We start from the raw sequence: 8,583 nt of genomic DNA, 5'->3' as shown, positions 1-8,583 counted from the left end.
CAAGCGAATGTTGCATGCTTGAAGCACTAAGGAGCAAATACAGAAATGGTGTGGAATTAGATTCAATTTTTAGAAATAGTTTTGCTTTAGCAGAAGGGCGGTCATTTAAAACCGTATCCTAAATTTATGTAATTAAGTTAATTAGTTAGCAGTATTTAAACCCTTCTCAGGCATTAGGAGAAGGCTCCAGAAATTTGTCAAAAAACTTGTCCTCAGAACATGCACTTTTGCACCCTCGGAGGGGGTTTTGATGAATGGATGGATCAAGGTTTATTAATGTTTGCATTTGATATCTGCTACTGATGTTGCACTTCTATACTCTTAGTAGATGTTAGAGCAAGGAGAGATAAATCATTGTTGCTTGAAGCTTATGAGTGGAACCAGTCATAAATGGTACTTTTATCTCTTGACTATTTCTGTTTATATTCTTAAAGTGATATACAGGTTTTAGTTGTTTATATATTACTGCATGAATGTATGAGTTACCATTTGGCACTTTTGTATGGTGGAGTCATTTATTTATGTTTGATATATGAATAACGTATTATGCGATATGTTGTTCATAACTGTTTTGCCTAACTTTTTATGCAAAGTGGTTTATCTTAATTGATTTCTATTCTTATGATAGCTGAATGATCTTTATTACTAGTTATTGTTTGAAATCTCTTTAGATCGCATAATAGAAGAAATTCACCCTGGGTTAGCATAGCTTAGATGTGTTGTTTCTCATTAGATTACAATAGCATAGAGTTAGTTTAAAAGTTTGAATTAAATTAGCTTTAAGTATTCTTAGATCAGCATCATCCAACTCTGCACACACACACACCCTTAGATTGGGAAACTGGTCCCATTATCCCCAGTCGGACCCGCTATGCCAAACGGATAAGGAGCTGCCAACCAAGGTCCGGACCGGGTGGGTATCCCCCTTGTTGTCTATCCGATTTTCGGGGCTTCAACATATTTGGCGCTAGAAGGAGGGCCCGATCTATGAATGGCACCTAAATCAAAATCTAAATACCATTCTAAGAGTAAATCGCCCTCATCAACTCCCCCGACTTCCCCAGTACATTTAAATCCAGAGTCAGAAGTCGCTCGAGTATTAACCGCTGCTAGATACCCTAATATTTCAGACCAATCTACCATTGAACCCCCTGAAGTTCAAACTCTGATTCGCAAACTCCAGGGATTTTCTATTTCTACACATAGGTCTGATAAATCTCAAAGCAGCGTGACTTCACAGTACAATCCTGCTCATCCCCTGACCAGATTAAAGAGAAAAATTTGGCATCCAGCCAACTGAATTCCCTCTCCCCACCAGGAAAAGAGCAAGGAAAACACCATATGAGTTTGACAGTGAGACTCTTTCATCTACATCATCCATTTCAACTCCCTCACCATGAAGTCAGCCACCCACATCTTCATTCCAAACCACTCATCCATCTTCCACAACCCCTCTTCTTCAATCATCTAAGATCATAATATCTTCATCTTCCCAGCCTCAGGGATCATCCTCTGCACTTTCATTTACCAACAGCTCAACGATGGCCCAGTCTCCATGGAACAATCCTGGGGCAGTTTTAATGCCTCCACCCCTGAGCCAAATACCGGCCCATCCTGAGAAATGGCTACCCAAATTCAATCCAGAAGCAGGCATGCTAGCTGAAGAGCACATTAACAATTTCATGCTTTCTGTCAATCTCAATGGAGTTACCAACGAGGATGCTGCTGTCCGGCTTTTTCCCTATACAATGCAAGGAACAGCCGGGTCATGGTACTTTTCATTACCCTCTGGGTCTATCACAAGCTGGGACATTTTTCAAAGTCAATTCCTTACCAAGTTTGGTGATGACGGATCAAAAGCAACGTTAATCAATGACCTATCCAATCTTAAAGCCGAGGCTAGAGAACCCATCAAAGATTTCAATTTACGATTTAATAAAATCCTCAACAAAATTCCCACTGCTTCCCAACCCAGCGAAGAAGTACGATGTGAATGGTATATTATGGCCTTACCATCAAACTTAGCAATCTTCATGGATAGGGCAAATAAAACAACCTTAGTTGAAAACCTGACAGAGGCGATAGCAGTAGAGAAACACGTAGTAGCCCTGGAAAAGAGATCTGCGATAGAGGAACGCAAATCTAAAAAAGTCACCTTCAAGGAAGACTCCAAGAAGAAACAAACGAAAGACCCTTTCGATTTGGAAGGATTGCGAAAAGTATTAAAGACCATGTCCAATGAGATGATTGACATAAAAAAACAAGTAGCAGAAACTTCTTCAAAAAAGCCCTACAGAGTTTTTAAAAGAGGCCCTTCAACGGATGTGAAACCACCCAATGCTATCTCAAATGTCGAATCCGAAGAAGAGGAAGAAGAAGAGAGTACCACTGAAGGGCAGACCGATGACGAAGAAGTTGTGGAACTACAAGGAATGTGGGATTTCATCCTCCCACAAGAAGAAGATCAAGAAGCATTTCTGGTTAGCACATGAAGCAAAAATCAACTTGATCCTCCCCAAACTACCCCTAAGCAGAAGGGCGCAAGCCCTGCAGCAAAAGATAAAGTCGCAACAAAGAAAACGATCGCTAAAGCGACTCAATCTAGCCCAGTCCAACCAGATCAAACACCTCCATCAAGAACACTGATAGTGTCGGATGAAATGGAATATAATATTATTGATGACATGAAAAAGACTAGGGATAATATCACTCTTTATGAATTGAGCAAATTGAAACGTCAACAGAAGATAATGATGAAAGAGTTACATACCGTGCCTACTACATCTTTGCCTATAGCTGTAGCTTCCCACAACATGGGAAGACCTCCAACCAACACGATCAATAAGATTGATCCAAATGACATCACCTTGTTTGGAGGAAGATCAAGGTCTCACACTCCCCCTTTTCTTCTCACTTATGAAATTTTCAATAAAAATGTACACAATTGTTTGGTAGATTCTGGGGCTTCAACGAATATTTTACCCAGATCAATATGTGCCAAGTTGAATGTTCAACCACAAAAATTCGCAGTGCGCATAGTTCAGCTTGATCGATCTCAATTCGAAGTGATTGGTGAACTTAATCAAGTGACCATAATATTTTCGTCTAACCCGAAGGTATGTCAGATTATTGACATTCGAGTAGCTGATATCCCATAATTCTATGGCTTAATTCTTAGCAGGGATTGGTCCAAAAAACTCCATGGATACTTCTCAACCGACTGGTCGCACATGTGGTTACCCTACAATGGTAAACCGAATCAAATAAAGGTTGAACGAGAGTTACACCAGAAGTACATAGTAACGGAATTGGAGGGGGAAAATGAAGCAATAGCATATAACAGCAGTATCATAGGCAATTACTCGGTAGATTCTTTCCTCGACAATTTCAATGCTCATACATCACCTTACTTAGAAAATTCAGTTTTGTCCCAAGTCGAAATTTTTTCCCAAACTGATAATTCAAAGTGTGTTAATTTTGTAGATAAACCTGTAAATACATCTTTGTTTTGGAAATTATATTTTGATGGCTCTAAATCTAACGAAGAAGCAAGAGCAGGATGCGTTCTGATTAGTCCAGAAGGAAATAAGACCATGCTTACGTGTAAACTTGAATTCGATTGCACAAACAATACAGCGGAATATGAGGCCTTGGTGCAAGGCCTATACAAAGAAATCGGGCTGAACGTCAAGTATCTTCAAGTCTTCGGAGACTCTGAGATTGTCGTCAAACAGGTACGTAACACCATACATTGCCTATCAGGTCATTTGAAACACTATCAATCTTTAGTACAAGATCTGACTGAGCATTTTATAGCATTCAATATTTCGTCAATCCGAAGACTCCAAAACACGAGCGCAGACCTTTTAGCTAACATAGCCTCTAGACTTATTCCCTCCGAAGATTTTAGTCCGGATAGATTCTCAATAGAATTAATCTTTAGACCGTCCATCCATGACAACATTACAAATTGGAGAGTATTCAATGACGATCCTGATATTGTAAATTTCCTCACTTCTGAAGGATCCTACTCCAATCAGATAATTGACGAAGACCATCACGATCGACAAATACAACAAGATAGCACTGATAATGCTATACCTAAATCGGTGGTTAAGTTGGAAGACTTATATGATTTGAAAAATCAGTTTAAAATGTCTACCAATTCTAAGCTCTACAGTTCAACTCTGAACTATGAATTAGTAAACCTAGGAACCGATGATAAACCACAAAACGTTAATCTAGGCCACGACCTAGCCCCTAAAGAAAAACTAGCATATATTCGTCTTTTGAGACAATACAAAAATGTTTTTTCCTGGAATTACGATGAGCTGAAGACATACGACACTTCTATCATTCAACATACTATCCCTATGATTGACAACGAAAAGCCTGTCCAACAGAAACTCAGAAAAATCCACCCCAATTTAGAAAATCAGATAAAAACTGAGCTAAATAAGTTATTAAAAGCCAGAATAATTTTCCCCGTCAGACATTCCAAATGGATCTCCAATATGGTACCTGTTAGAAAGAAAAACGGAGATATTAGAATCTGCATCGATTTTCGGAATCTCAACAAAGCCTGTCAAAAAGACAATTTTCCCCTCCCACCTATGGAGCAGATATTACAGGCAGTAGCAGGCTCAGAACTAATGTCTTTTTTGGATGGATTTTCAGGATAAAATCAGGTGCTAGTACATCCCGATGATCAGTTAAAAACCACATTCCGAACTAAATGGGGCACGTATGCATATCGGAAGATGCCATTTGGTTTGATCAATGCCGGCGCTACATTTCAGAGAGCCATGGACATCGCATTCAAGGGTTTAGTCAATAAATATGTAGTAACTTATTTGGATGATATAACAGTGTACTCCAAGAAGCGAAGTGACCATCTCAAAGACTTGAAACAAATCTTTCAACGACGTTTAAGGTATGGGATTTCACTTAACCCAAAGAAATCTTTTTTCGCATTAAGTGAAGGAAAACTTCTAGGATTCATAGTGTCAAAATCTGGTATTCACATTGAGCCTGACAGAATCAAAGAAATTTCTGAAATATCCCTACCTCATAATAAAAAAGCCATGCAATCTTTCCTTGGTCAAATCAATTTTGTGAAGAGATTTGTCCCAGATTTTTCACGAATTGTTTCTCCTTTGCAAACCATGATTAAAAAGAATTCAAATTTTAAATGGGGTCAAGAGGAGCATGAGGCATTCAACCTGATTAAACAAGCTATCATTAACGCTCCATCTTTAGCAACCCCGAATTTTTCAGAATCTTTTATCTTATACACATTTGCCTAAGAGAAATCATATGCCGCGATTCTAACTCAAGCAAATCAAGAGAAAGCGGAAGCTCCAATCGCATTTTTTAGCTCGAATTTACAAGGTGCTGAACTCAACTATTCAGACATGGAGAAACAGGCATATGCTGTTTTCAAAGCGGTCAAATATTTCAGACCTTTCTTACTTAAAACCCATACTAAGGTCATAGTACCGTTTCCAGCGGTAAGAAATCTTCTAATACAAAAGGATGTGGGTGAAAAAAGAGCAAATTGGATCACTGCTTTACAGGAATACGACCTTGAGATCAAACCAGCAAGCATTGTAAGACATCAAGGCTTCTGCAAAATGTTGGCTGGAGCATCGCAAATTCCTGAAAATTCATCTGAAGAGGTACAAATGTATGAGGTAAGCCTAAACGATGCAGAATCATTATATGCTGACACCATTTATTATCTTAAGAACGGGTATGCTCCATCACACCTGGATCACACCAAGAAAAGAGCTCTGAGATTGAAAGCTAAACAATATCAGCTCATAAATGATGTTCTGTTTAAAAGGAATTATGATTTTGTTCTTCTTAGGTGTCTTGAGAAAACTGAAGCCGAAAAGGTTTTGCAGGAACTCCACGATGGACCAGCAGGCGGACACTATGCTGGAGATGCTACTGCACATAAAATCTTACGTGCAGGATATTATTGGCCCACGTTGTTCAAAGACTCACACAGTTACGTGAGGAAATGCCAAGTTTGCCAAACTACTGCAGGGAGACAAAAGAAATCGTCCATGCCACTACAGTCGGTAAACATCGAGCAACCATTCAGTCAGTGGGGCTTGGACATAATAGGTGAGATCATTCCTCACTCTTCTAAGCAGCATAGATACATCCTCACGGCAACAGATTATTTTACTAAATGGGTAGAAGCAGTTCCTCTCAAGACAACTAATTCTGAAAACATCATTGAATTCATAGATCAATTTATAATCACTAGGTTTGGATTGCCAACGGCTTTAATGTTTGATAATGCCTCATACTTTTCTGGGAATGCAATGACTGAGTTTGCACTTAAAAGAGGGTTCAAACTAAAATATTCGGCCAACTACTATCCGCAAGGTAATGGGTTAGCTGAGTCAACAAATAAAAACCTAATCAGGATTATTAAAAGAACAGTTGACCAGAACCAAAAGAATTGGCACAAAACTTTGGTAAATGCTTTATGGGCAGATAGAATAATGAAGAAAGCTTCAATCGGCACTTCTCCCTTTAATTTAGTTTATGGGAAAGAAGTGGTTCTTCCAACTCACTTAGTCATCCCCTCTTTGTCTTTAGTACAATGCATCGATGAAGTATCTACTTCCTCCTTACAATTAAGACAAATGGAAATAATTAAATTAGAATAACGATGAGAACAAGCTAAGAAAACCCATGCTCATCACCAACCGCTAATAAAATCCTCTTTTGACTCGAGCATAATGACCAGAAAAATTTTTCAGATGGGAGATTTAGTTTTGAAATGGGATAAGGCTCATGAAGAAAAGGGCAAACATACAAAATTTCAGAAGATGTGGCTTGGTCCTTTTCAGATTGTAGAAGTCATAGGCCCATCAACGTTTGTGTTGCAGGATTTAGCAGGTAGAAGGGATTCTTTGCCTGTTAATGGACAGATCCTTAAAATATATTTTCCATAGAAGATTATTCTTCTATTTTGTAGGATAGTTTTAGTTTTTCTTTTTCTTTTTTCATAATAAAACCAGTTGTAGATGGTTACTACAGGGGTTCACGAAAAAAGACACCAATTCTCTATCAGATTTTGATTTTTTCGCTTGTACAAGTAGCAATTTTTTTTTTGAAAATCTGATCTTTATTATTGAAAGATAGAGTTAAAAACTTTAGCCTAGATATGATACTAGTTTCAACTTCAAAAAAATTGATGAAAGCAACCTTTAGCGAAGAAATTGTTTTATATCAGCACAATGAAAGGTATCAATAACAAAATAAATATTCTCTGTAAAACTGTTGTTTTCAAACTCTATTATTGTCGTCCAGAGCTTTCTTAAGGAAAAACAATGATTTCCTCCCTGCTAAAGAAAATCGCAGGATTCAGAGGAACAATCCAAGAAAACACTATATCTCATAGAATAAGAGGTCTCATCACGAGCCGGCTTATCATGATCACAGATATTATAACTTGCTGACTTTGCCAATACTGTCCACCAAAACAGGGCAACGACTCAAGATTGTTGCAATCAAAAGACAAGGGGTCTCATCACGAGCCAGCTTGTTCAGCAAAAGTGTAAATCAAGTGAATGACTGTGTCATAATTTGGCCACCAAACCAAGACATTGTTCTTTAGAGAGTAAAAAAGGAAAAAAGTGTCAAAATGGGTTTTTCTCTTAAAAGTTGTAAATAGCCTTAAGCAGGATAAAGGATCATTGTTGGGTAACAGGTAACCCTGTCAAGGTTATGGACGCCTGCTAGCAGCAGAGGCTCTACCTACGACAAATGAGCATATTTTAAAAGCCAGCACACAGAGAAGACCTTATTTTATCTTTAAAAGACCAAGTAAGGGCTGATGTAAATACAAGGACAAAGCCTGAGGAAGCAAACAATTGGAATAGAAAAAGGTTGAAACAAAATATCATTGATAGGATAAGGCATAATGTACTCTGTCTGTCCATAACAAAATTTAGACTTATGAAAATTTTTCTGCTTTGGAAGTTAAAATTCAATAGAAAAGCAGAGATAACTGGTTCTTCCTAGTGAATCGCCATTGTTGTGGCCACCAACAACCCCCTGCTTTGTTTGGTATTAGCAATAACACCAAGCAAATGGGGACCCTTAATAAAAAATCCAAAAAACATTTTATGAAATTTTTTGTATTCAACTCCTTAAAGCTGTATCGCATCGCGAGAAGAGAATGAAACGTTTTTCTATGAGCATAATAAACTGCGAAGAAGCGACACGAAATTCATCGCATCGCATACATTATGAAGCACTCTAAAAAGAAAAATCTTAAGAAATCTCCGACGGCCGATATGCGACGTCGCATATCGCAACATCGCGTAAGTAGCACACAATGATTGAATGACTAAGTGAGATTTGTGATCTGCAATCTGCAATGAATGCGATCTGCGATAAATGCGATCATGAATTTCTGCGATGACACATCTTGACGATGTGATCTGCTATGCTGCGATGCGAGTCACAGAAATCACCCATCGCAAATTTTCCTCGATTCAGTATTCAAGGAAAGCTGTCCGTAAACCAAAATTGGGCGCGCGCCTTAAAAGAAATTAA

This window comes from Pinus tabuliformis, chromosome 3_1 (genome assembly GCF_031772625.1).
Source record: "Pinus tabuliformis cultivar Carrire ecotype Pingquan chromosome 3_1, CPIR1, whole genome shotgun sequence".
Lineage (NCBI taxonomy): Eukaryota > Viridiplantae > Streptophyta > Pinopsida > Pinales > Pinaceae > Pinus > Pinus tabuliformis.
This window is presented reverse-complemented; position numbering follows the sequence as displayed.